Source organism: Epinephelus fuscoguttatus, linkage group LG2 (assembly GCF_011397635.1).
Source record: "Epinephelus fuscoguttatus linkage group LG2, E.fuscoguttatus.final_Chr_v1".
Lineage (NCBI taxonomy): Eukaryota > Metazoa > Chordata > Actinopteri > Perciformes > Serranidae > Epinephelus > Epinephelus fuscoguttatus.
Window position 1 is genome coordinate 31,288,719 of NC_064753.1, and position 26,262 is coordinate 31,314,980.

Here is a 26,262-nt window from a genome sequence, read left to right on the forward strand (position 1 = left end):
TCTTAATGAGAGCTTTTCATCCCAAAAAGAAAAGGTAAACATATTATAGACACTCATTTAGTATGTTAACCCCAAAAAACAGGTAAGAGCATCTCTTTAGAGAGATTTATAAACATATATGACGTGGAGAAAAGTGTGATTTTTGCATTAATGACAATTTGCAAACAGCTCAGTAAATAATATCCTGGCTATGTGGAAAAAAGGGGCCTCATCTCAAGTCTTCTTATGGTTGAATTCATTAGGAAAAGGGGAACAGGAACCTGAGAGAAGGCTGAGTACTCACCTAAATCCTACTTGTGACTCCCCAGCCCAGGTCAGTTACAGTGGGGGATCTAAAATGTCATTGAGGGGAGTTTTTACAGATCTTGTTACACTAACACACAGACCATTAGTGAGACAGATACACAGGTACAGGATCGCTTTTCTTGTCGCGTCCGTTGCCATGGCAAGAGTGGAGGTAACCGGTTTGCATTTCTCTCTCTGTCACACAAAGTTCATGGCGAGATACAAGTGCAGACAAATTTTTAGTTTGCGCCGTGAGAGCTCGGTGTGAGCGGGTGAAAGTGGAGGTTATGATTAGGGGAATGATGATGGTTTTAGCGACTGCAGAGAGGGGTGAAGTGTCGACATACGTGGCTGTTGCCGTTGTGCGCTTGACTCCTAACATAAATCTCACACTTAAAACTGTCGCTGTGCTTAAGCTATATTATTTTACAATGAAATAACTTTTAAACTCCCCTATGACTGTTTTAGTATTGTCTGTTTTTCTTCATCCTACCTCCACATGTTGAACTTGTCTTTGAAGGGGTGTAAATAACTTCTCCCTCTCTCTGCTTAATTTTAAAGGCTTGTGATAGGTGTGTGTCGTAGTCTAAGGTGAAGGTGGGGGTGGGGAGCACAAACAGATGGCCAGTGAGAGCAGACAAACTCAAAAGGCATGAAAGCTTCCTGCAATTACTCTGTCAAGAGATTATTTTGATGGTGATCAGTGATGTCTGAGATGCACGCGGCCTTTTTGCCTCTCCTGTCTGAATTCAAAGTGTGCTGCTACCTGTGCGTCTCAGAGTCAATAAGAGAGGGTGAATGAGTGAGTGAGTGAGTGAGTGAACAAGTGATACACAAAAATATTGACAAAACTCTTCGCCCGAGGGCTGCTTCCAAATGCCTCTGTGTATGTTAAGATAATCTCTCTTTTGTCGGAGGAATGCTGCAGAGTTACGACAAATACTTTCATTCCTCATCTATTCACTGCTGTTTGCACTCTTTTGGCTCGAGTTTAAATAAAAGGCACTTGAGGAGGTATTTGAGCTAGTTAAGACAAGAAATGTCTATATGTGGAGGAAAAAAAATGCTCATTTGCCTCCAAAAACACCCACTGAACACTGAAGTTTGTAGGTCACATGGAGAAAGCAGAATCGACAAGGCCAGTCCAGAGTTGTCAGTATATGTGCAAGAGACTTAAAAAATATTTTAGCACTACTTTTTTGAAGTGTCCCCTGCTGCGTATGCTAATTAGAAACAGAAATTAATTATGGGAATTTCATGAAGGGCCCAGCTGTTACAGAACTTTGTCAGAGCTCACAGAACGATCATTAAGTCATGATGTTATTCCAGTGGTATGAGCTTAAATTCTTTGCTCATCCTGTGCACCAATAAGGAAATAAGGACAGTTCTTGTGTGGGGCTTGGGTTTAGTATTTGGGGAGATATGGTATTGCTTTAGTTTTATTTAGAGATATGCAAAGCTTGTGGCTATGAGTCCCTTAATCCTGTTTGTCCAACTCTTCAGTCCACAGGTTAGTGTCATTAAAAGATTATTACCAGGAAATTCAGTTCTAATATACATGGCCCCAAAAGGATAAGCTCTAATTTGGTGAACGTTATCATGCTTAATTGTAGGTGACATATGATTAACTGTGTGCTGGGGCACGAATAAGTGAGTCTAAAAATCTAAGGAGATGGTAAACATGAATATGAGAGTAAAATCACTGTAAGCCTGGAGGGAATTGTTTGCTTGTGTGTGTGTGTTTCTGTCTGTCCGCAGCTAATCTCACAAACTACTGGACCAATCAGCCTCATATTTTTGTGTGCACGTGTACGACTGTATGCCCAAGGACCTCTTGAGGTTGATTCACAATTCCCAAAAACTTGTTTTGTTGACTTTTTATAAAGTCATACGTGCTGACTCCTCACTCTTCTTAACTGGCTGGTAGGGGCCACAAGTTTTCCAAAAATTGGCTCAGCTGTTGCAGGCCAAATCATTATAATTAAAGTATTCCAGACATCCCTTTCTCCAGCGACACTTTCTAGCTCCTCCTGAGATAAATTCCATAATCAGTATATAATGATCCACCAAAGTTAGGTACAATACAAGATGAATAAATCCCCTTTTGTTGTTATCTTCGCTGCCATTTTGACTGTAAGGGAGCCTGGAGGCACAATTCCACCAGCCTTGTATCCCCTTTTATTATTTTACGTACATATGAGCTCTTTGCGCTCCAGCTGTGACCTGATTTTGTTCCGTCCATCGCACGGTGTCCTACCACAACATGGGCATTTGAGAGGCGGAGCATTTTGCCTTCCTGAGTTGGTTGATTTGGTCATTTTCCCTTGATATTTATCATTCTATCACCAAATAAAGAGACTATGTGATTAACTGGGATTGTGTTTATTGTTTTTATCGCCCACTATGTTGTGCTGTAGGCTATGCACAAAGTTAATACTGCTAAAAGTCCAGTTAATGATATGGATCAAAGATTTGTGGTTGTATTTTTGTCATTAAAAATACATTCATCCTTATAATTATATCTATATTTCACCACGACTCAGTCAAAATTAGAAGAGGCGTGTAATTTTATTAGCTTCTGGGACGCTTAAGAGTGCGCTGCCGTGCGTCCGCTAGATAAGAATCTTCTAGAGCAGCTGCGATCAGCTCAGGGAGCACATGGCCGCCTGGCACAGATCTGCACTGAGCACACTTTTCTAGTTTATGTGTTTGAAATTTGATTCAATTTGTCACACTTGTTGCATCTGGACTCTACAGACATGGATTCTCCTCCTGGCCCTGAAGAAACTATCTGCTGCTTTTAAAGACATTGACAGAAGATGACTTGATTAAATGCTACAAAAGCCTGACTTATGTTGACCTGTGAATAATGTATTTATTCTACTTTTACGTCTTTTGTTTTTATCTCAGTGCAGCCACTTCTTTCACATTGCACCCAAATCGCTGAAGTCAAGTTGAACCAATTGACAATGGACCAAATGCACAACATTCATGTCTATTGTATTTTTAACGAGATTCAAGGACAAATAATTTATATTTTCACTTGTTTTTATTTGTCAGTGTCTGTCTTGCACTATGTCTGCACTATTTCTGTTGACTTTGTTTTTAAGCAGGCTGGGTCCTACTGTTTGTTTTGCTGGAAAGTCTCACACACCTACCAACATGTGCACACAGGTAGGGCGAGTCTGACAAAGGTTAACACTGCTGGGGATCAAACGAAAATCTAATGAAGGCATGATGCTACAGACAGGGCTACTATGTAAATCCTACTGACATGTTCACACACATTTCTGAGAAGTTCACCCTTAGCTACAGTTGCAACTAATGACTCATTCAACGATTCATTATCCCCAGATGATACCAGACCCAACGGGATGTCTTCAATCGCTTCTGTTGTCCTGACAATTAAACAAAAGTATTCCACTTGGAATTAAATGCCACTGTTGAAAGCAATAAAACAATTACCATTTGAGAGCATGATGATTATTCAATTATCACAGCTTTCACCATTTGATTTTTGATTAGTCAGCGCCGATCTTGAGCCAATCGATCATAAAACACTGCTGACGTGATTTTGTAAAGGAAGCAACAGCGAGCTGCGACCGCAAGTCAGGCATCTTCCCCTGAGGAAGACGCTTGGGAAAGAGAGCGGCTGAAGAGCCATAGACTAACAGAGACTGGTGTAAATGTGTATTATATACTGCACAGCCATATCCACAGAGACACAGAAAGAAATGGGACTGTGTAGCTTTCAATGGCAGCCATGGACAGTGAAATTGAGGATGACTGAGTAATACCAAACATTAAAGTAAACAGCTGCTACATGTTGGACTTTCTTCACTGAGCTTTCTTGACAAAGTCACAAATACTGACGAAGCACTCTTGATTATTTAACCAGTGCTTTGTCTTTTTAACTGGAGACATCCCTTTTTTGGATTGGCTGCGACATAGGACATAGGCCATTGGTCTACAGAAGTGTGTGCTCTCAGTGTAGTATGAGGCAGAGGACATACTGGAAAACTATCTAAACAATTTCAGGAAGCTGGCTAGTCTGTTTGTCACAGTGTCTCCCAACACCATATATAGCAAATTTCAGGCACAATCTGGGCTGTTATGAAACACATAGGCATGGTTAAGTGTCTTCATGTCCTCCCTGGTGTCACCTTGCTTTAAGCTCAGGAAAGATTCATATAGGTTCACAGAGCCGTGGACATGAAGCAGCTTATTAACTGTATCTGTGGAGAAGCAAGTAAATCAATAGTGTTGATCAAATGTATGACATTTGCCACGATAAAATATTGTTTAGATCTACCTAAGCTGCACAACTCGGTGACATGAAATATCACTACAGTCAGTGAAAACTCCTTTATTACACTTCCTACTAGGTTATAAGAAAAGTCACTTCACAGACACACATCAGTTAACACCAGAGCAACACACAGTGTCTTTTGAATTAGATTTGTCTGTTCAGTATAACAGTGGTGCAGTGGTTAGCACTGTCGCCTCACAGCAAGAGAGTTCCTGCTTTGAACCTGGGGTGGTCTGCATGTTCTCTCCGTGTCAGTGTGGGTTTTCTCCGGGTACTCCAGCTTCCTCCCACAGTCCAAAGACATGCAGGTTAATTGGTGACTCTAAATTGCCCGTAGGTGTGAATGTGAGTGTGAATGGTTGTCTGTCTCTACAGTGGTGGAAAAAAGTTTTCGGACACCCTTAAAATTTTACACAATCTCAAATATTATCATGAAATATTTGTGGAAAAATCTTTTTTGTGTTTCAAAAGGTGTGGCTGCATTAGACAGATACAAACAAATACTAACTATACAAACTAACAAAACTAAATTCTTGACAGTTTCAATATGTCAGTTCTCAACATTGTCGGTATCAAAGCCAACAAATAACAGAGAATGTGTTCAGAACTGAACAAAAAATAAATAAACCATCACATCATCAAATTAATATTTAGTAGTCCTGCCATTGGCACGTAGTAGAGCTCTAATCCTGGCTGGCATGTTCCCCACGAGCCTTTCACACTGTTGAGGGGTAATCTTGTCCCATTCTTCTTGAATTACTGCTTTTAATTCTTCTAAATTCTTTGGTTTATGCTTTGAAACAGACCTTTTGATAATCCACCACAGATTTTCAATGGGGCTCATGTCCGGGGATTGAGCTGGCCACTCTAAGACCTGGATACTGTGCTCCTGCAGCCAAGTTCTGCTGGCCTTGGATGTGTGGCAAGGGGCATTATCTTGTTGAAACATCCAGTTTTTACCTCGACGGAACAGTGCACGCGAAGAAGGGAGCATGTGGGTTTCGAGAATGGTACAATACTTGGTAGAGTTCAATGTGCCATCACAGACAGTGAGATGACCAACACCAGCAGCACTTATGCATCCCCAAACCATGATACTGCCTCCACCATGCTTGACAGTAGGTACTGTACATGCTGGAGATAATGCTTCGCCTAGCCTTCTGCGTACCCTCACATTAGTAGGAGGAAGATAAAGCTGGAAACTGGACTCATCTGACCACAAAATCTTCTTCCAATTCCTGGCTGTCCAGTTCTTGTGTGCCTGGGCCCAACGACGCTGGGCTAACCTCTGTCTCTCATTGATCAGGGGCTTCTTGATAGCCTTGTAGGACCTTAAGCCATGATCTAAAAGTCGGCCACGTACAGTGCGGGTGGAACACTGGACACCAGTTTGGTTTGACCACTGCTGCTGAAGCTCCTGTGATGTCATTCGGCGGTTTTGCCTGCACATGCGGATCAGGATGCGGTCATTTCTTGCTGAAGAAACCCTTGGATGCCCAGATCTTGGTTTGTCTTCCAAGCTGTTGGTTCGTCTGTATTTCTGCAGAGTGTATCCAACTGCTGAAGGACTGCATCTGCACTTCCTGGCTATCTGGCGGCAGCTGTACCCCTCCTGGCTGAGAATCTTTATCTTCAGGCGTGTTTCCTGTGTTAGGTTCCTTGTTTTAGCCATTTTTGTGTCTGAAGAACTTTCAAATGTGCTGGCTTTAGGTAGACACGAAGCTTGGCAACAAAAACTGTGTCTTTTAATAAAAAGAACGACTTTCATCACTGGTACCAAAATGACCCAATATTCAAAATTTCTTATGTATTTTTATAGAACCAATCAATTTTAAGTTTTTAATGGCTTTTTTAGGATTTATTTAGTATTTTGGCTGTGACTGTACTTAAAGAAATTGCACTTGAAGACCTAAGAATGATTCTTAATGCAATATTTCACAAATGCATGGGGTGTCCGAAAACTTGTTTCCACCACTGTATGTGTCAGCCCTGTGATAGTCTGGCGACCTGTCCAGGGTGTACCCCAACTCTCGCCCAATGTCAGCTGGGATAGGCGCCAGCACACCCATGACCCGTAACAAGATAAGTGGTTACAGAAATCAATGAATGTTCAGGACAATGATTTGACTATTTTTTCTTTTTTTTGTAGTGTTTGAGAGTTTGAATGGGGTTCAGCAGGATGTTCAGGGTGACAGCGACGTTTACATAATATAGTAAACAAGCCGAGTTAGCCCTCTGAGCTTAACGATGGATCAGACAACATTTTTTGCCGACACTAGATAGAAGCCGCCTCTGTTTCAGTCAGACTCAGCTTGCCTCTGTAGCCGCAGCTGCCTGTACCGGAGAGCAGTGTGAAAGCAAGGCGCCGCTCTACATTTAGGGACCAAAACATCCACAGAAGTACACAGCACACTGACTGACAAAACAAACCAAAAAACAGACTCAACTTGAGAGAATCTCTGTTGACTGAGGAGTCTCCAACTGATTACAGCCAGAATACACAATAACCTGTCCTGCTTAGACGTAAGAAACCCGCAGCTATCCAAGCTAGTCCCTGGTTTGCCATGCAATACATAGGTAATCCCCCTTCAATATAATAACATCAACAACATGCTTGACTTACAAAATCTCTCTACTTACTTTAACAGGTCGTAAATGTGTACCTGAGCATGAATGCGCTACATGATTTGCTGGTCTCTACATCAGGAAAAAGAACCAGAGGATGAAGCTGAATTAAATTTGACAAAATAGCAGCAGAATATTTAAACAAAAACAAGAATCTATCTCCTTTAAACAGCCTGCTACACATGTATAGAAATATGTATTTTAATGGTATGCAAGAAAAGCTATTAGCTTTTATTTTACCAAAAGGGGAACGAGCAGGGACTCTCGTTAATGATCCTGGATGACAACCAGACTATAGTGAATTGAAACTTAATTAATCTAAAATAATATCATGACCAGCTGTGGTGAAGGTTCGAGACTATCAGTAGATCTTCCTTTTTTTCAGCTCAGGTAGATAATTTTTAACATTTTGTACATAAGTGTGCCACAATCACTGTCCAAGGTGCTGATCTGGGGACAGACAGGGATGTGGGAGCTGCCACATTGTCCCTTAGGCTGGGTAAACTGGTGACACTGTGCTCGGGTGGCAGCAGAAATCAGCAGAAACATGTCAACAAAACTAAACATGAACATCAAACTTTGGCCTGATACCACCAGAGGAGAAGATGTATGTATGGTCATGATGGTGGACTGCATCTAAAATACAGATTCCTGAACAACACAATGATATGTGGTGATTATTTATCACTATTTATGGTCAGAGACACTGATGCCAAGCTAGAAGCCCTAATCACTCCAAATTTAACAGATAGTTGGGTTGTTGTCTGTCTTACTGGAATGACTGCATTCAAGACTGTTGCTTTAACCCCCTTGCAAGCCCATGAAAATAGACTTTGCAACGTTATCCAAGTCCCTGGAGTTCATTCTAGATGTTATCAAAAACACCAGTCCCTCCCTAGCACCTTCAACCACATGATGTGTTGCTCAATTTTGCAGTGATCTTGCATCAAATGAATCTGAACTGACAGAAGTGACGGTGACAACAACCATGCCGATTTTGATCTTGAATGATCCACCCGTGCTCAGTATCTCAAAACACCAAACGTGCACTGTAGCAGCCCAGGATGGCTGAAAAAAAAAAAAAACGCTAGTCCGGGAAAACGACAGCTCCTCTGCCATTACACATTGGATTACTTATTTTTTGGATGTCATCTTTTTGAAACTTTATGGATTAATGGTTTTAAGGTGAGTAGTTTTACAGCTTCATGAACGGCTGCTGATGTATGATGAAGTGTCGAGTGATTTTGTAACCTCCCCTCACTCGACTCACCTCAAGTCAAACGCCACAACATCCTCACCCCCCCACATTTTCTTCCCTTTCCTTCTCTTTTATATACTCTTTTTTCCCTCCCCACCACTTTCAGATAATTCATGCCAGCACTGCCTTTGATCTACGGTTACATTTGTTGTATTTTTCAATAAAAATCTGACTGCAAAGAGGAAACCCCCGGTCCCTGTCCTCCTCTACATAAAGCTCATAAAGCCCATGTCAAGCATCCGCCCACTTTGAGGAGTCCTGAGACTGGCTCTTACACCACGGTGGTGATGAGGACATCCCTGGAGAAACAGGGATAGCAGGCACTTGTATCTTCTGTGAAACTATGAGCCAATAACTCAATATTTACTGTACGTGGGCAATCCGAGGCAACGATTAGTCTTTCTGCCGCTTTATGGGCTGCTTGCATTCTGAAAAAGTAATCTGAAAGTAATTGCATTTAAAAAATGATGAATTCACGGAGCTTCTCGCAGAACTATTTTGATAAAGCATTAGATTTTCTGTTAAAATTAAAACATTGTTTAATGTGCATACAATAGCAACTTTAAAATCTATTGTGGAGCATTATTAAATGTGTGAGTTTCAGTGTCGTTTGGGGCCACTGCATGACCAAAACATCCTGGCTGCAGAGGATTATCAGCTGCACTGTGAGGTCATCACATTATCAAGCGACAATCTGCGTGTCAAACTGATGTCGATGTGGCATTTTTATTTACCTTGCAAGTTCTGAACCTTTGCAAATAAAGTGATTTTACAGGGGATGGTGGAGCATTGTGGGGATCTGATTTGGAGGCAATGAGTGACAGCTGGGAAAGAACTGATTGGACACTGAAAGAAATGGAAAGGGAGGGACCTCTACTGTGTGCATGAGTCATCACTCTCCACCCCCACCCCCCAGCCAAACTGTCTGTTTTTGTCTTGCAGGTTGGAGATTTTTACTGAGCTACATTTTCTCTGCTGGAAAGATTCATTTTCGCATAAAAACTGAATGCAGACTTTAACAAGCAAATTATTTGTGAATAACATCATGAGTCAAATTTGCAGGTGCATTACAACAAATATCCAGTGACTATTAAAAAGAAATCCTAGATATAAATATATGTGTTTAATTATAACAATGCCCTGTTAATGTTACGGTTTATTGCAGCAGTGTTGTACATCAGGGAGCTCCTGAGTCTGCTAAAACAAAGAGACTAAAACACATTTTCGACATGTTCCTATATCAGCATGTCTGGCTCAAACTGTGAGGATTTAATACCTAAAAATGTATGAGAAACAACCGAATGTACAGAACAGATTCTTCTATATACTCAGCACTGTGGCTGCAGGATACACGTCCTTACATCAGCAGACTACAGCCTCTGTAGCTGTGGGAGACAGTCGTTAATGATAATCAAATTAATGTTTCCCACAGTCTAACAGGTTAGTTTGGGGTTGACAACGAGGGCAGGAGGGTTACGATGTGGGAAATCCTCCTCATTACTGTGATTGGACTATTAAAATCCCAATTGTCACAACTTAGCTGGTTTTTAAATGCGGTGGTGGAAAGTAACTGAGTACATTTATTCGAGTACTGTACTTAAATACAATTTTCAGGTACTTGTATTTACTTTCTCTGCTGCTTCATATATTAACTTGATAGCTTCAGTTATTGGTTACTTTGCAGTTCAGTTCAGTTTATTAAAAAATAAATCAACTGCTAAATTATGATGTATTATTATAGATGAAGCTATCCAGCAGTATATAAAGTAATTGCAATGATCTCCACCTTTACCGGCTGCAACATTAAAGTGATGTACACATTAATGCATCAGTAACTGTAACCCAGTCAACACACTCTCACTCCCGACTTGTCAAATACGGACGCCTGGTCAGTGGCACTACACTGCAAACTATGACACTCTAGGTCAGTGGTTCCCAACTGATGGGTCGCAGTCCAAAGGATGGTCGCATGTCCATTCTGAATGGACCGCAAGTGACTCACCATGTCAAGTTCGTTAAAAAAAAAAAATCAAGCTTTATTTTGAAGTACAGTGAATTTCCGGCACAGAACTTTTATTTTGAAGTGCTGTTTCCTGCTGTAGAGTGAGTGACTGACAGACAGCTCCTTGACAGAGACAGCAAACTAATTGGACGACGACATGGCCAAACGCGAGTATGACACTGAATATATTAAACTTTGTGGACCTTGAAGTAATGACGAAGGAGAAATATGGACCTCTGGCTGGACCAGTTGGGAAACACTGTTCTGGGTACCCCTCCAGCATCAGTTTTGGACGCTGCAGAGATGGTGTATAAATTCATTCTTGTTACATGCTTTGTGTCTTCTCAAAATAAACTTTATTTTTCACAAGAATTGTACAGCTTCGGGGCGTCGGTGGCTTAGTGGTAGAGCAGGCGCCCCATGTACAAGGCCGTTGCCGCAGCGGCCCGGGTTCGAGTCCAGCCTGCAGCCCTTTGCTGCATGTCTCTCCCTCTCTCTCTCTCCCCCCTTCATGCTTCACTATCCTGTCGATTAAAGGCAAAATATGCCCAAAAAAAAAATCTTAAAAAAAAAAAAAAAAAAAAAGCATTGTACAGCTTAAGGGTTAAATGCATACTGTCTCTTTCTAAAATAAATTTAAGACTGTTGCTTTCAGGTTTACGTCCTTCAGTTTAGGCAACAAAAGCATGTGGTTGGATTTAGAAGATATCATGGCTTGGCTTAAAATAACTAAGTTTGTTACTGACGTCATGTGACATATGTCACTAGCATAGTATGCTACACATACTAGCACACTCTGGAAATGAACAGTGGTCTCCTGGGTTAAAGTTTGTTTGGCCCATCCACCCTCTTCACACTACAGCAGATGCTCAGCGCGTCAAAAAAATGACGTTGCCCAGTGCGTCTTATATCACCGCTAAAGGGTGCCTTGGTGCATCAGTATCTGACGCCATGGGCCACTAACCGAGCACTGGCTTTAAGTACATTTTGATGCCAATAATTTTGTAATTTTACTTGTAACTGAGTATTTTACCTTGTGGTGTTGCTACTTTTACTCAAGTAAAAGATCTGAGTACTTCTTCTACCCCTGTGTAAATATACACGAAGACTATATTTCTGCATCTTATTTGACATTTTCTGCAACAAACTCAGACATTATTTCATTCTATTAGTAAAAAGCCAAAGAGAAGCTTTGGCAAACATACAGCTGCAATATTAAAGTCCTCCTCCACACAAAAATCTGTTTTGTTTATTGTTTCTTCTCTTGGATGTTTGAGCTCCACTGTGCAGAATGACGTATGTGCAGAGTTTGACACTAGAAGGTTGTTTTCATGGTTATCTGCTGAAGAGAAAAGTGTCTGTGTGCCCACTTTAAATCAGAGTTTAACATGCCTACATATGAACATGATTATGTGACGTCACAACTGCTTAGGATGCCAATAGTGGTCTAGTATTCAACTTACACAAGTGTGATGTGAAAATATGAATCCTCCAATGCGCAATGAGACTGGACTTTTCAGTGAGGTGGGGGACAACTTAACATCTCAAAAATATTCGCATATTCATAGATTCTGGGTTTTCCAATGAGGGAGAAAGAGCAGATGTAATTTTAAGAATTTTGCCATACATAATTGAATCTTTTTTTTCTTGTAGAAAATTCATAACAGACATAAATTATTATTGAACGCAGAGTATTTTCATGTCTTGAGACATGTCTGGAGGGGATCTTTAGGAAGACCAAATATGCTCCTACAAATCACAAATATGTTAGGCTTGATGAGGCTCTGGGGCTGACCAGGAAGCTGCTCCCATTATGCAACTGGACAAAAATAAGGTGGAGGTACAGTGGAGGTACAGTGGAGGTACAAAGCCTTCCTGTTTTAAAGACATAATGCAGGAATTATCAGTTACTGTTTGTGAACATCACAAGTGAAAGTTAAAGTGAAAGTGAAAGCCAACCCCCAGTTGACTCTCTCTATATTTGCGCTATTTCGGTGCTGTGTCTGCAATTTTCGTAACAACCTTTTTAAACTGCGACCTCACCTGAGCGCTGTGCCCAGGAATGTCCTCAACATAGCAGAAATTACAAGAAAATAAGAAAATTACTTACACTGCCTTTACACAACAAGGGACACAGCAACAGGCTACAAGTCATTTTCAGTGGAAGCTGGTGACATGAAGCAACAAACTGACGCCCCGGCGCTTGTCAATGCTAACAGGCTTTACACGCTACAAACGAAAGTTGAGCTGGCCTCAAATTCTGTCAGCGCTCCAATGATGCGATAAAGCAATAACCAACCATGATTTGTTTTTAACTATAATGGTGTGTTATTTAGCTAAGTTAGCTGATGCTATGCTAGCTTTGTGTGCACTGTGGTGCACCTGAATGCACACAGTTGGGCAGAGAAATGTGATGTTAAAATCAATATGCATAGATATGTTTATGATCAAATACAAACCTTAGATGATGTTCAGTTGAGTTGTGGGTTAAAGACAATATGCACAACCTGGTCTCATCAGGAAACGCTGTATATCGCCCCTCTACTGCCCTGTGCGTCACTGCCTCTAGCTGTGGCACTGAATGTAAACACAGTCCATTTTAAGCAGTTTGAATGCTCTCATCTCAAAAAAAGATGGATGGCACAACAGCTCCCCAGAAGTGAGGCCAAAACATCTTTGCCCCCTGCTGGCTGGCTGCAGTGTAGGTCATAAACCCCACCCCATCAATTTTAGGATTTTAGTAGTTGGGACATGGACCAAATGAAAAACGTCGAATAAAAATTTCCCAAAGACGGTTTCTGTCATTTAAGGTAGTTCTTATCATGCTGCTGTGATTTCAAGTGTTTGTTTTTCTGATAAGTTTGTTTTTTAATAAGTTATTTGATTCTTTGAGCAGGGGGTATGATGTCATGACTGACAGCTGTTTGTGCCAATCAATGTGTTCGCAATCAATGGCACTACTCGCGACTGGGACGGATGGGTATATGGGTGGGAACTTGATACCGCGGCTCCACTTCCCAACCGCTACTACGCAGACTCTGACTCCAAAAAGCACAAGATGCCAGCAGCTGCATCCAAAATATTTTGACTTCATTTGGGACAGTGGGAGGAAGTGGAGATGCGTCATCCATCTTTGTATACACTCTATGGTCTCAACTGAAAACAGAAACTTCTTGTTTTCAGTCTGGTTGTCTGACCTCATACGCTGCTTTTCTGACATGCCTACAAATGTGTCATTGTTAAAACACGAAATATAGACTGCTAACTTCCAGTGGATAGGAAACGCCACAAACTGTGACGGAAATGCCAAAAGGCTATTTCTTTGTTTTAACAGGAAACAAAAATTAAGGTCAAATATGATGCGGTGGATCTATTCAAAATGATTACATGCTTCATTGCTCTTCTTCACTGCTCTGAAAGATTTCTCCTCACTGTGACACTACTGTCAATACAGTGGGCCAGGGAAACAATGCAAAGTATAGAAAGCCCGAGAGAAAGCAGGAGTGAAACTGAAAAGAGGGGGTGGAATCATCTAACTATATTCACAAAATGTAAAGAAGCATCAGGAAAGATGGCTTCCTCTCCTGAAGGTGAATTTCATGGTACTAAAGGAAGACAAAAGAAGAACAGGGCCAAGTCCATTAGGGAGTGCAAAGAAGAGTCAAGCTAAATGAAGGCTTCGTTGTTGAAGGCATGGTAATAGGGAAAAGACTTCTAGAGGCATTTAAGAAGATGCTTCCAGTAGTTTGAAGACTGGGTTGACAATACAATATGTAATGAAAGGAACTGGGGAAGGGGGTGGGGGCAATGGAGGTGGCATGGTGGAGGGGGTGGTGCAGTGCTATGCAGTGATTTTTGATAGTTGCCGTGGGCCTTTCCATGATATTATCATCAGAACACCAATGTTTTGTACTTATAGTGCCTGTTAAAAAGAGGTGGAGATTAAATGAAAAATGTATGTTATATCACATCCCAAGCATTTTGTGCACCTTTCATTTCATTCATTCATTCATTCATTTACCGTAACCACTTATCCTGTTAGGGGTCGTGGTTGGGCTGGAGCCTGTCCCAGCTGACATTGGGCAAGAGGCGGCGTCCACCCTGGACAGATTGCCAGACTATCACAGGGCTGACACATAGAGCCAGACAACCATTCACGCTCACATTAACACCTACGGCCAATTTAGAGTCACCAATTAACCTGCATGTCTTTGGACTGTGGGAGGAAGCCGGAGCGCCTGGAGAAATCCCACGCTGACACGGGGAGAACACGCAGACTCTGCACAGAAGGGCTCCCCCACCCTGGGTATCAAACCCCCCAACCCAGAGTTCAACCCAGGAACCCTTTTGCCTTAAGGCGACAATGCTAACCACTGCATCACCGTGCCATCCATTGTTTGTGTGCACCTATTTAACAATAGTTGCCTCCCCTCCAAAAAAATACAAAAAATAAAATCCAATCGTAGCCTTATATCAAAATCCAATCATGTTTTCTTTTCGTTAAACAAAATGTGCACCAACCAATTTCAACCAATAACCATGACATACACCCATCAATCCATGTGCAACTGTCAGCCACACAGAGCTAAGACTAACTTAGCTAGCTAGCAACAGCATGCTACATTTATTCTGAGGTAAGGTATTGAGGTAAGTGGTATATGTGACAGCTCCAGTTTATGTGCTAGGCATTTAACAGTGGACTGCTAACGTTACACGGAGCATGCAACAAATTTTGTCAGAGTTATATCCTGCCTGCCTGCCTGTTTTACTCAAAAAATGCACAACAATACTAAAGCTAGCCGCTCCTCTGAACTCTGAAGGCCCCAGAATGTACCATATACTGATTGCGATAGTGTCAAAGACGTTCTCATTCGTTCCTACAAATCAGACATGCAGGCAGCAATTCAGAGATCTACACTCGGGCTCTCACGGTATTAATGTTTAACAGTTGACAAATTTCAACAAATTTCACACAGTCCCACAGTCCATACCTGAGCTGGCACAGAACTGAAGTTTGTAAAGGTGGAAATGACCAACGGTCAGACTTTGAGCTGCCACTCAGACAAATGATCATCAGCCGGCCCCGAGCTTTCAATCTCTGACATCAGTCCTTTTAGCCTTTGGGGAGTAATGGTCAGTCTCAGGAGCCTTGGGCTGCCTGGAGGGAACATAAGCTTGTATGTGAGTGGTGCCTTTCAGCGGGATGCTGCTGATACAGTGAAGCGGAAATTTACTACATCAAGCACTGCTGCCAGTGTGCATATATTTCCTTCAGGTGCTCATCAGCAAGAGGTGAAGGTGTTGTGAGCCAAAGCACATCTGGCCTCTGAAGCATAAAGTTTACAGAGTGCTGACCAGAGGATGAGGCAAGCCTCGCAGGAGTTAATGTTAGAATTGATGCTATAATCTAAAAAGAAAGGCTTTCCCTCAAATGTTTCGGAAGGAAGAAGATTGTGCTCATCATTGTTTCCCGTTTTAAGCAAGGTGTCTGCCATTTAGTTCATATAAAATCAGCTGAGCCCGAGCAGGGACACTCCAACACTGTGGACGAGGACATGGTGTAGGAATAGTGAGAAGGGAGCGAGGAAATTTCTGCTACTGGTTTAGGTCAGTAGTGTCATGTAGTGTCGAGCGGACATGCTCTTCCCTGCCAAATTAGTCAGGAAACAGAGTAGGCAAGGAGTGGGAGCACTCCAGCTGAGAACAACAGCACTTCATCTGGATGCTGCTGGGAATATAGATAATGTTGGTTACACAGATAAGGTCACCGCTACTGACTTTTATCAGAAAAGGTGCAACAGCGCTTTAAAGATCATTTAGATGCAGGAACACATGCTGAGAGAGACCAGAAAGAGAAACCACACCTGTTTTAAATTACTTTCACTTTAAAGTGGCCGCGAGACCCAGGTTTATGATACTGTTCGGAGGGATTTTTCAACTGGAGTGTCAACGACAATCATTTTCCCCAGGTACAGAGTAGAATTACCCCGTTTGCATGTAACTTGCATGTATTCAGCTGGACAATGCAGAACCTTCTCATGACACTGCAGTTGAGTTAGGGGCCCATTTCATCACATGTGCACGTGCGATTTATCATTTCCTCTTGCAAATTTTGACCTGTTTCAACTTCTAATACAAACGCCATATTTTCAGCTCACACCAGGTGAAAACCGTTTCTGAAACTTGACACTGCCACAACTTGCGATCTGTGTGTAAGCAGTGCTCACAAATGGCTTTTGTGAAATGGGCCGCACCTTTGATGACACTGTACAAAAAGCAAGTGTGTGCTGGCTAGTGTTTGCTGATCAAGACACTTGCATATACATCACATGCACTTCACCACACATCTGTAGTGTTCACCATATTGCAGTTTGGTAGCAGCGCTCCTAAGTGTGGCTGGGCTTGCAAAATGAGATCGTTGTTAAAACACAATTTTGTCGAACATGACAAACCCTTTACTGCAGCTAGGTATAAAAAATGACTTTTTCAGTGATTGGGTGTCAAACTCGGGCCCCTGACACACCAAGCCAAACAGTCAGCCGTCAGTCAACAGTGGGCTGTTGGTCAGTGTCTGTCGCCCTAGTTTTTGTTGTGTTTCCTGCACCGTTGGCACTAGTCGACCCTTGTCGGCTTTTGTCGGCCAATTCAGCATGTTGAATCAGCGTCAGACAATGGATCTGGCAGTTAAGCTCAGTGCATGAGATGAGAAACGGAAGTGAGGGAAGCAAACAAACGGCTAAAGCCAAGACGGCGTGAGATCGAAACTTAGGTTAGATTATTCTTTTAAGCTCTTGTGGTTTGTGATAGTTTGTATCATTGTTGACAAGAGCATGGTAAATGTCCTTTGCTCTTTCAACATCAGGTTGTGCTGTTAATGTGCTAAATGGCTAACTAGCATCTTGAATCTGTCCTGTCAGTCTTCCCGTTCCCCTTTTTTAAATGATGCAGACTACAGAATACAGACTACAGAATACAGACTACCATCACCTGCTGGTATCGAGAGTTGTATCATTTCAAGAAGGCGCAGTACAAACAGGCTAGTTGGCCATTGGCTGTAGTCTTTGTGGTATGTTTAAGTGTAACTTTTGGACCAAGACATAGGTGACATGAGGCTACGCAACAGTCGGCCTTTGTCGCCACTGGTTATTTGATGTCGGTTTGGTGTGTTTGGGTGTTTAGTTACAACAAGTTGTAAAATTCACATTCATCACATGCATCATTCACACGCATCAGACTATCAGGCTGCATGGCGTTACATCGGACGCTCTCTGTCCACAATGGATCCATTAAATATGGAACTCCGTCATGTCATGTAAACAAATCAGACTAAGGTCGGTGAGTACATACAGTACTTCCTCATTATTCATACTCACAACAATACTATCACAGGTAACGCTAGTTAAAGATATTGTTGTAGCTTCTGTACTATATCATACCACCATTTCCACTTTGTCAACCAGGCTAGCTCTGCTGAGCACCCTCTACAATTCTTAACAGAAATGTTCATCTCCTTGGCGATCTCTGTCCAGGCAGATGCCGACTTATTTAGGTGTTTGTAGTGAAATAAGGAGGTATCGTGTAGGTAAGACCTCATTTCGACCTCATGAATCAGCCATTCTTCGTCTACTACAGCGCTTTTAACACAAATGACAGGAATAAAAATAGAAATGGAGCATCCAACAAAAGTTTAGCTCAAAATGGCGCGCCGCATCGCACTGCATTGTGCAGCATTGCTCGCTGACAGTTTGGACAGTTCAATAGAAAACAATGCAGTCAAACTGATTTAGTCGTTGACACTGACTCCCAGTGCATCCAGAACACTAAAATGTCAACATTTGTGACAGATCACCCTTTCTGCAAATTTTCACAGTCGAATACTCTGACTAGAAGTGTAACCTTTTGTTAAAACTAGAATTAATCAGAAAAATAAGAATTAAAATCCCAATCCATATCTACCTAAACAGTAACAGTGATAAACAGTAACTAGACTATGTGATGAATGTTTTGTTATATAATTATCCTGAACATATTTAAAAGAAAGACCACTGAGATAATGCAGTTGGACCTCACACAAACACCAATTGAAGATGTGTTGCAGGAATGAGTCATCTAAATCCAGCTGTCCACAGGGCATGTATCTGATTAGCATACCCACACTCACACACCAGGAACAAATGTAAATATTGCAATAAAACCTGCTCTAATAGTATCAATTCGGCATCGAGGATGGCTCCCAGTTTATTTTTTACTGAGTTAGGCAATATTGGACGCATGTGAGTATAGAGTTATACAATTTCAATAATTGTTATTAAAGCTACATGCAAATATAACTCTCAGTAATTGATGTTGTAGCAGCACTCTGCTCCAGTTTACCCCTGTGCCGTGCTGTTATTTGATGTTATGTGCATGCATCAGTTGTAAAGAGATTTCTCCCCCTCTTTCTCTAACACACACACACACACACACACACACACACACACCACACACACACGCACACACAGTCAATGTTGTTATGGCAAATTCAATCAAACATTAATAAAGTGCAACATTTGGGAAAGTATTTACTTTTAGTGGAGCATTTAAGGTTTATTGGACAATATACTGCAGTACTGTAAGCTGTGTGAGAGCTTTGTAACAAAACTGGAAAGGTGAACAAATATAGTTTGGAGGTGTACTTGAGCGAAGCTATGATAGCCTCCATCTGCTCAGGTAGGCGCAGGACTGTTTGCTTTATTTGTTTAAGTTGTTGTTCAAGTGAACCTGAAGCTGAAGAATGTGCGATGAGATGAAAGGGCCAAAACAACTCTACAGGACAGTGCGGTGAAGCACCCACAAAGGGGTTGTCTGCTCAGCAAGGCTGAACGATTTGGCGCTCTGTAGACTGAGGCACCCCATTTGGCTAATGAAGTCCCAGACTGTCTTCACACCACACCCCCACCCACCGCTCCACTATGAAATGTTCTACTCATGAAAGTAATGAGGCAGGGAGGGAGAAAGACTCTTCTGGCCACTGATAACCTCAGACTAAACTTGCAACCTTACGAGACAAGGGCCTAATATCTGGCCGTCAATCAGCCCCAGCATCCCTGGCTGGAGTGTTTAATTACAAGGATCAATTATTTACCAGCCTCCTCTTTCACTACTCAGTGCTCCCAAAAAAGGAGTGTAAAGAAAAAAACAGAAAAAAAAACCCATTAAAGACTGAGAAAAGATTGTGGTGGTAAATTTACGACCAAGAAAAAATAAGCTCCTTGTACCAGATAACACAAATATTGTTAATTCTGCGCCTTTATATGACAAATGAGTTTGTTTGTGCCGTTACGCCTTTGCAAAGAACAAGAACACAAAACAACTTCAATATGTGTTGTCAGATTAATAGAAATAAAATGTCATTCCTGAGCATGTGCAACTCTCTACAATTAAACACAACATTTTACTACCTATAAAAACACTTAGAGTTGAAATTGAAAATAAAAATAAAAGGCTACAATAAACTTTTGGGTGCATGTTCATTTACAACAGCAACAAAACTAAAACCATTGCATGCCTTAAGAGACAGTGACTGAGAAACTGTGTAAAATTCTTTCATAAAAACAAATTAAACTGCATTTAAAGAAGCCTGTCTTATTAAAGTTAAGAAGTTATTTGCAAAAAAACAAAGATGCAAAGACAACATCTTCAGGGTTACCGAACTCCCTGTACTTCATATTTACTTCTAAAGCCATTTCTTGACTTCAGCTGCACGGCCCCAAACAGCAACTGCGAGGCTTTTAACTAATTTGAAGAGACAAGATCATATTACCCCTTTGCTTGTATTCACAACAGCGCTTCACCTGTCTGATGCTGAGGATATAACACAAACGCTGCTCATGAAAAAAGGACCTTTTATCTGAAATAGAGTACATTTCAAACCCTGCTGCCCATGCACAATCAGAAAGAGAGTGTATATCACACATATTTAAATTACCTTCAACTGTTGCCTGCCACTTTTACAGCAGAGGTTTTATAGATTGTATATTAGGTTTCTAAATAGCCTTGCACAATAGTACTCCCTGTGCTGGAGACTTAGAGGCTCATTTCTCACCTCAGCTGGCCCAAAATTCGGCTGTAAGTCTTCAAGCTAATTTAAAGAGACAAGATCATATTAACTCTATCTATTCCCCTCTTTACAAGCTGGTACACTCAGTACCCGTCAAAAGATTATCCTCTGCTGACATCAGCACTCTGATAGGGGACACATTTGAAGATATGCTGGATTAAGTTGCATCAAACATTCATGCCTTTTTTCTGTGAGCTACAAATTCCACATCAAAACGCATGTAATGTAAAAACATTCAAATGACAGATAAAACAGATGGTAACTACTTTTCTATGTCACTCAGCCGTACACTACTTCTCCTAGTTAGTGTTTTATCTTGCATCTAAAAATGCAAAAAAGAAAACAACATTGAGAAGCAGCAGCTGGCGGAGTGTTTTGTGGTCATCTATCCATAGAACAGAGTGTCTCTTCATGTGTCCGAATTACAGCCAGCCAAATAACCCAAATAACAGGGGGAGTGAAAAATGCAGCACTCAACTCAGTCTGCTGTGGTTCAGGCCCTTAACAAGCTACAACACCTGTGATTTGTGGTTTTCCTGTTTTGCTGTATTTTTGTGCTAGATTTCCATTGTCATCATGAGACTAGCCTGGTTTGTGCTATTTATGGAGTGCAAGCTCCACATCGGCGACCACCTGCTTTCCACGTAAGCTGGCATTAATGCTTCTGTTACTTTCATGACGGCCCCAGACTTCTGGGTTCCAGTGCTTTGGTGGTCCTGAGAAAAGTAAGGAGTTTCTCCATACTGTTGTTGCCTTTGGATTTGCTTAGATTAAAGATGCATGACCTGAATTAAATCATCATGTCATCCTTATGTAATTTCACACTGAACAAGCATTAAACAGAAACTAATGACTATAAGCAAGATGAAATGTGTGTGTGGAAACTCTAAATGACTGATGCTCACATTTCAAAAACATAGTTATATAAATGGCAACAAAAATTATACTTAAACTCAAATTATATACTATAGAACAAAGTCATTCATTTAACATCAGTATATCATAAAGCCTGTAACTGTCAGGAATAATAAACTCCTGCCACATCATTATCATCATAAGTAACCAGTAGTTACTATTTGTCTAACTCTGCTTAAAAAAAATTGTTGATTGTTGAAAGACTGTGGTATTGATCCAAAAAAGTAGGTTTAATACTTATGGCCTCATTAATTCCACAAGGGGGAGTGTGTTGAGACTGAAATGTAAGAGTAGGCAGCTCATTTCTCCTTCTACAGCAGCACAGGGTTTTTCCCCTGGACTCTCAGCTGATGGCTCATTAATCTATTCTAGAGGAGGTCCCCTACGCAAGCAGCCTGCGCCAGTGGAGGACTCCTCATGCTTCGCCCTTTACAGCACAATTCTTTTACTTAACCATGAGTAAGTGACCATGAGTGAGCTGGTTTCATAGAAGTTTATAACAATGAAGCCTAAACTTAACAAAATGTGGTTGTATTATTGTTGCTTCAATGATTGACAGAGTTTAAAAACTCTATTTAAACTGTGTTTTGTTTTGTTTTTTCAAATACAACTGAATTAAATTCAATGACTTGCTGTAGTTTAGAGGAGCTGCTGGTTCTGCTAATTCCAGTGAGTATCAACACCACAGTGTGCAGCTCTGTACACCCTCTGGCTCATTGTCTTAGTTTGGCAGACTGTCAGTAGTCACTCCCAGGTCTCAACTGCAAACATATCAGGTAGCAATTAAAAAAACAAATTATTTAAATGACTGGTACAATAATTTGGTGAGTAGTACCACTACTCACCAAAGTAACTGTTAAGATCATAGGAGTTGTAAGCCATTGGTTTATCCAGATTAGCTACTACTTTATTTCAAGGTAGAACCAGAGGTGAGTCCAGAGGTGAGCAGTTACTTTAGCTAATAATCCCTCACTGTGCAACAAACTTGTGCAACACCCAACTATGACAAGTAGGTCAAAGATGAACCAGGAAGTCAGTCTGTAAACGTCACCGATCATTGATGTATTGAGATCTGGATACAGAGTGGGAGGCGGGGCCACATTCATTCCTAGGAAGTTGCCTAGTGAAATTACCTGGATCTTCTGCTCTGCTTCCGCACTGTGGGACCCACAGAGTAGGTGCACGACAAACTTTCAATGGTCTAGTCGCTAATGTCCACGTTAGTGCTCTGACTTGGAGATGGAGATAAAATGATTTAATTGCGCAGCTCTTCTAAACTTTAAAATGTTTTCTAACATAATAGATCAAACCTCGACAGTGAAATGAGTTATTTCACCAGGGTTATGGCACTCGACAATTGTTTCCACTTATTTATAAATGTCTGTTTCACAGTGCAAGTCTATGGGAAAAAGACTTTTTTCAGCTAATGGCATCATGTAATGGACCAGGAAGTTGTAATTGCATAGCTCGGCACTGTTCTTGTGGGCTTGGAGAAGTGGATACAGCGTTGGAAGCAGGGCTCCATTAATTTCTATGAAAGTTGCTCAGTGAGGCTAAAAACCAAAAATGTTCCAATTCTGGGTGTAAAATTACCTGGATCTTCTGCTCTGCTTCCGCACTGTGGGGCTCATAGAGCAGATGCACTACAGACTTTTACTGGCCAAGCAGCTAACTTGAATGATTTAATCGCGCAGCTCCTGAATAGATCAAACCTCAATAGTGAAATGAGTCATAAAGTCAGTCAAAAAGTTGTCCCCACTTATTTACAGATGTCTCTTTCACAATGCAAGTCTATGGGAAAAAAGACTTTTTGATTAATGGCACCATGTGACAGACTAGGAAGTTGTAATTACACAGCTGAGCACTGTTCTTGGAGGTTTGACATGGATGTATAAAGAGAAGTGGATACAGCATTGGAGGCAGGGCTCCATTAACTCCTATGAAAGTTGCTCAGTGAAGCTTGAAGCCCAAAAAGTTGGATTTATGGGTGTAAAATTACCTGAAACATCCTCATCCATGGGCCCATAGAGCAAACGTGCTAGTGCTTCCTTTAACCCCACCTTCCAGCAGCTCATCCTGCTCTTCTTCCCCAATAAGGGGCATTTAAGTATTTCTACTGGGATGATGACGTACCAGAAGCTGTAATTCCACATTTCGGCCACTATGTCAAACTGGTTTCACAGCCCTGAGCTGTTCCTGGAGGCTTGGAAAACTGTGATGGATGTTTACAATGGACAGTTTGAGTATTGAATTTACAGTCTGCCTGCATTTTCTCTCACAATTAAGTTCAGCTAATTTGGACCTGTGTTTACCAGTGTTTGCATCGTCAACAAAAACTACGATGAAAAATATTTGTTGACAACCTTTTTTTTTCCTTGTGATGAAAATAGGGCAAAAACTTCATTGAAAGAAACCACTTAAAATGAGAACTATGATGACACGGGTAGTTCGGTAAACCATCTAAATCTTCCTCTAGACGCTCTCTAAATGAATATCACTACGTCATGCAACACTGTAGCCTCTCCTCTTGAGCTAAACCCTGACAATGGACTGCAATTCAATGACAACGAGAATGAATCCAGCTTCTGAATGATTTGCTGCTCTGGAGTGGAGAGCACAGGGAGATGTGGTAATGCTAGGTGAGTAGCAATGACAGACAGAGAGCAGTTCTGCCAGAGTTTAGCAATGACAGCTGGACTTATTGAGGAGAGTCCGTCTGTTGTATTACTGCAGAGCAGTGTCATGGACACTGTGTGTGTGTGTGTGTGTGTGTGTGTGTGTGTGTCTGTGTGTGTCTGTGTGTGTCTGTGAGAACAAGTAAATAGTGCCTTTAAAACTAGCCTCGCTACAGACAAGAATGGCACCTGTAACCATGGTAACTCTACACAACAAAGATGGCAACAGCTGGAGCCTCAAAATGCTCAAAAGACATGAAAATGAAACCCTGCTCCATCCCAGGAACTGTCAAAAACAACAAAAATCAAATTTCCTGAATACACACATTCAAATTGAAAAAAAAAGAAGTGTTTCCAGTTCTGTAACGTCGTGTCCCTGGGTGTGCGCTTTCACACTCTCTTCCTGTATGCTCAATATGCGTCAGATAATTAATTTACCCGTGAATCTCACATCCTTCCTTTCTCATTTCCTTTTTCGCAAACATCTTTTCCACAATGTAGTGCATCAAAAATTACACGTAGATAAAAATGTGATCCTAGTTTCAGATTTTGAAATGTCCCAGCCATCCAGTGCCATCATAGAAAATCTACTGGCCAATAATAATCCTTTAGATAACTAAAACTAGTAGCAGTAATTCGTAGCTGTGTATTTTGGTGTACGCAGCTCCTTTCTCCACTGACAAAAGCCTGTTTTACAGAGATTGTGCTACAGGGCCGCTACAAAGTCCCTTCTTCATGCCGCCTTTGCATTTTTACACAGAACCAAACAATGTTCGCATCATACCAATCCAGTGTATGATTTTAAACAGCATGCCACCATTGCAGAATCAAAACAGGCATGATGAGCGGGACATCTAACCCAACAGCATCGTCCTGTAGTGTAACATATAAAATATGCATCGGTAGCACTTTATAAACAATAACAATGGCTTAACATGCCAAGAACAATCATTTACTTCCTTTGTTATATGGCGGCTAATGATGTCCTCTGCTAAGAGGGTAATGAGCTCCTGCACCTCATTGTTTTATCAATTTGCAGACACTTTCTGCAAATGTCTTTCTTCTGTGAGTTAGCCGCTGACTACTATGAGCTACTTTTTAACTCTCCTGCGGGAGGTTGCACGCCTAACAGGTCATCAAAACGTCACACCCGTGCTGCCCATGATGTTGTCCCGCCAGATGTCCTGTTTATACAGATGTCGTTTCAGCGCCATCACTACCTCCACTCCTGGCTCACAGGCGAGACAAATCTGTCCCCCGTTTCGCGTGCTCATACCTTTTATACAGAATGACGAGGCAAAATAACACCGTGATATTCCCGCCTTGAACAAGCAGTGTAAAAGGGGCTAATGACTCAAACATGGAGTGCAAACATAAATGGAATAAAAGCATGTTCAACCTTTTCGTCTTGGTGAGAGAAAAGTTATTCTGTTTGGTGGTAAATGTCCCAACTACTTTTAACAAGATTAAGGCTGCATTAACATTTCAGGGCTTGATGCTCAATTCAAAATTCTATTTCCATTTGTGAGACAGGCATTTTGGAAAAAGAAATGACACTGTGGTGCAAGTATTCATCTACTGAATGATTTGCTGCAAAGGTCAAATGACAATTAGTCAGATGTTGAGGGTGAGGGACAGCCAAGTCATAGCTCTATTAGCAGCTATTGCTAGTAGTTCTGCAGAGATAGATGTGTGTGTGCAGGAGAGGGGTCCGAAGTGGTGGGTTGGGGTGACTGGTTTTACAGAGGAACAGTTCCTCCAAAACTTTAGGATGTCCAAGCTATATTTCAGTATCTCTGTCAGTGCCTCAAAGCAAGACTGTCATGGCAGGACTCAAAATGTAGGCAAGCATCCGACAGTTGGGCTCTATTGGTTGGCGAGTGCATGGGGCAGCTGTGGTACGGCTAAAGCAGCATTTTGTAGTTTCAGCTAACCACTCCAACACTGTATGGAGAATGACCTGCTGGCAATCTGTCTGACATGGAAAAACCATGGCTGTATGGGGAAAAACATATATGAATTCTGACATGACAGTTCTCACAGCAGTTGCATGGCCACATTTAGGACCACATATGAAAGTGGTCCAGAACCTGA

At 41.5% G+C, this 26,262-nt stretch overlaps 1 protein-coding gene across 1 annotated transcript in view; it reads right to left on the reverse strand.

The window, feature by feature from the left end:
- Window positions 1-26,262, reverse strand: part of mettl15 (methyltransferase like 15) — a 75,580-nt gene that overhangs the window by 39,825 nt on the left and 9,493 nt on the right. The gene's annotated exons all lie outside the window — the stretch shown is intronic.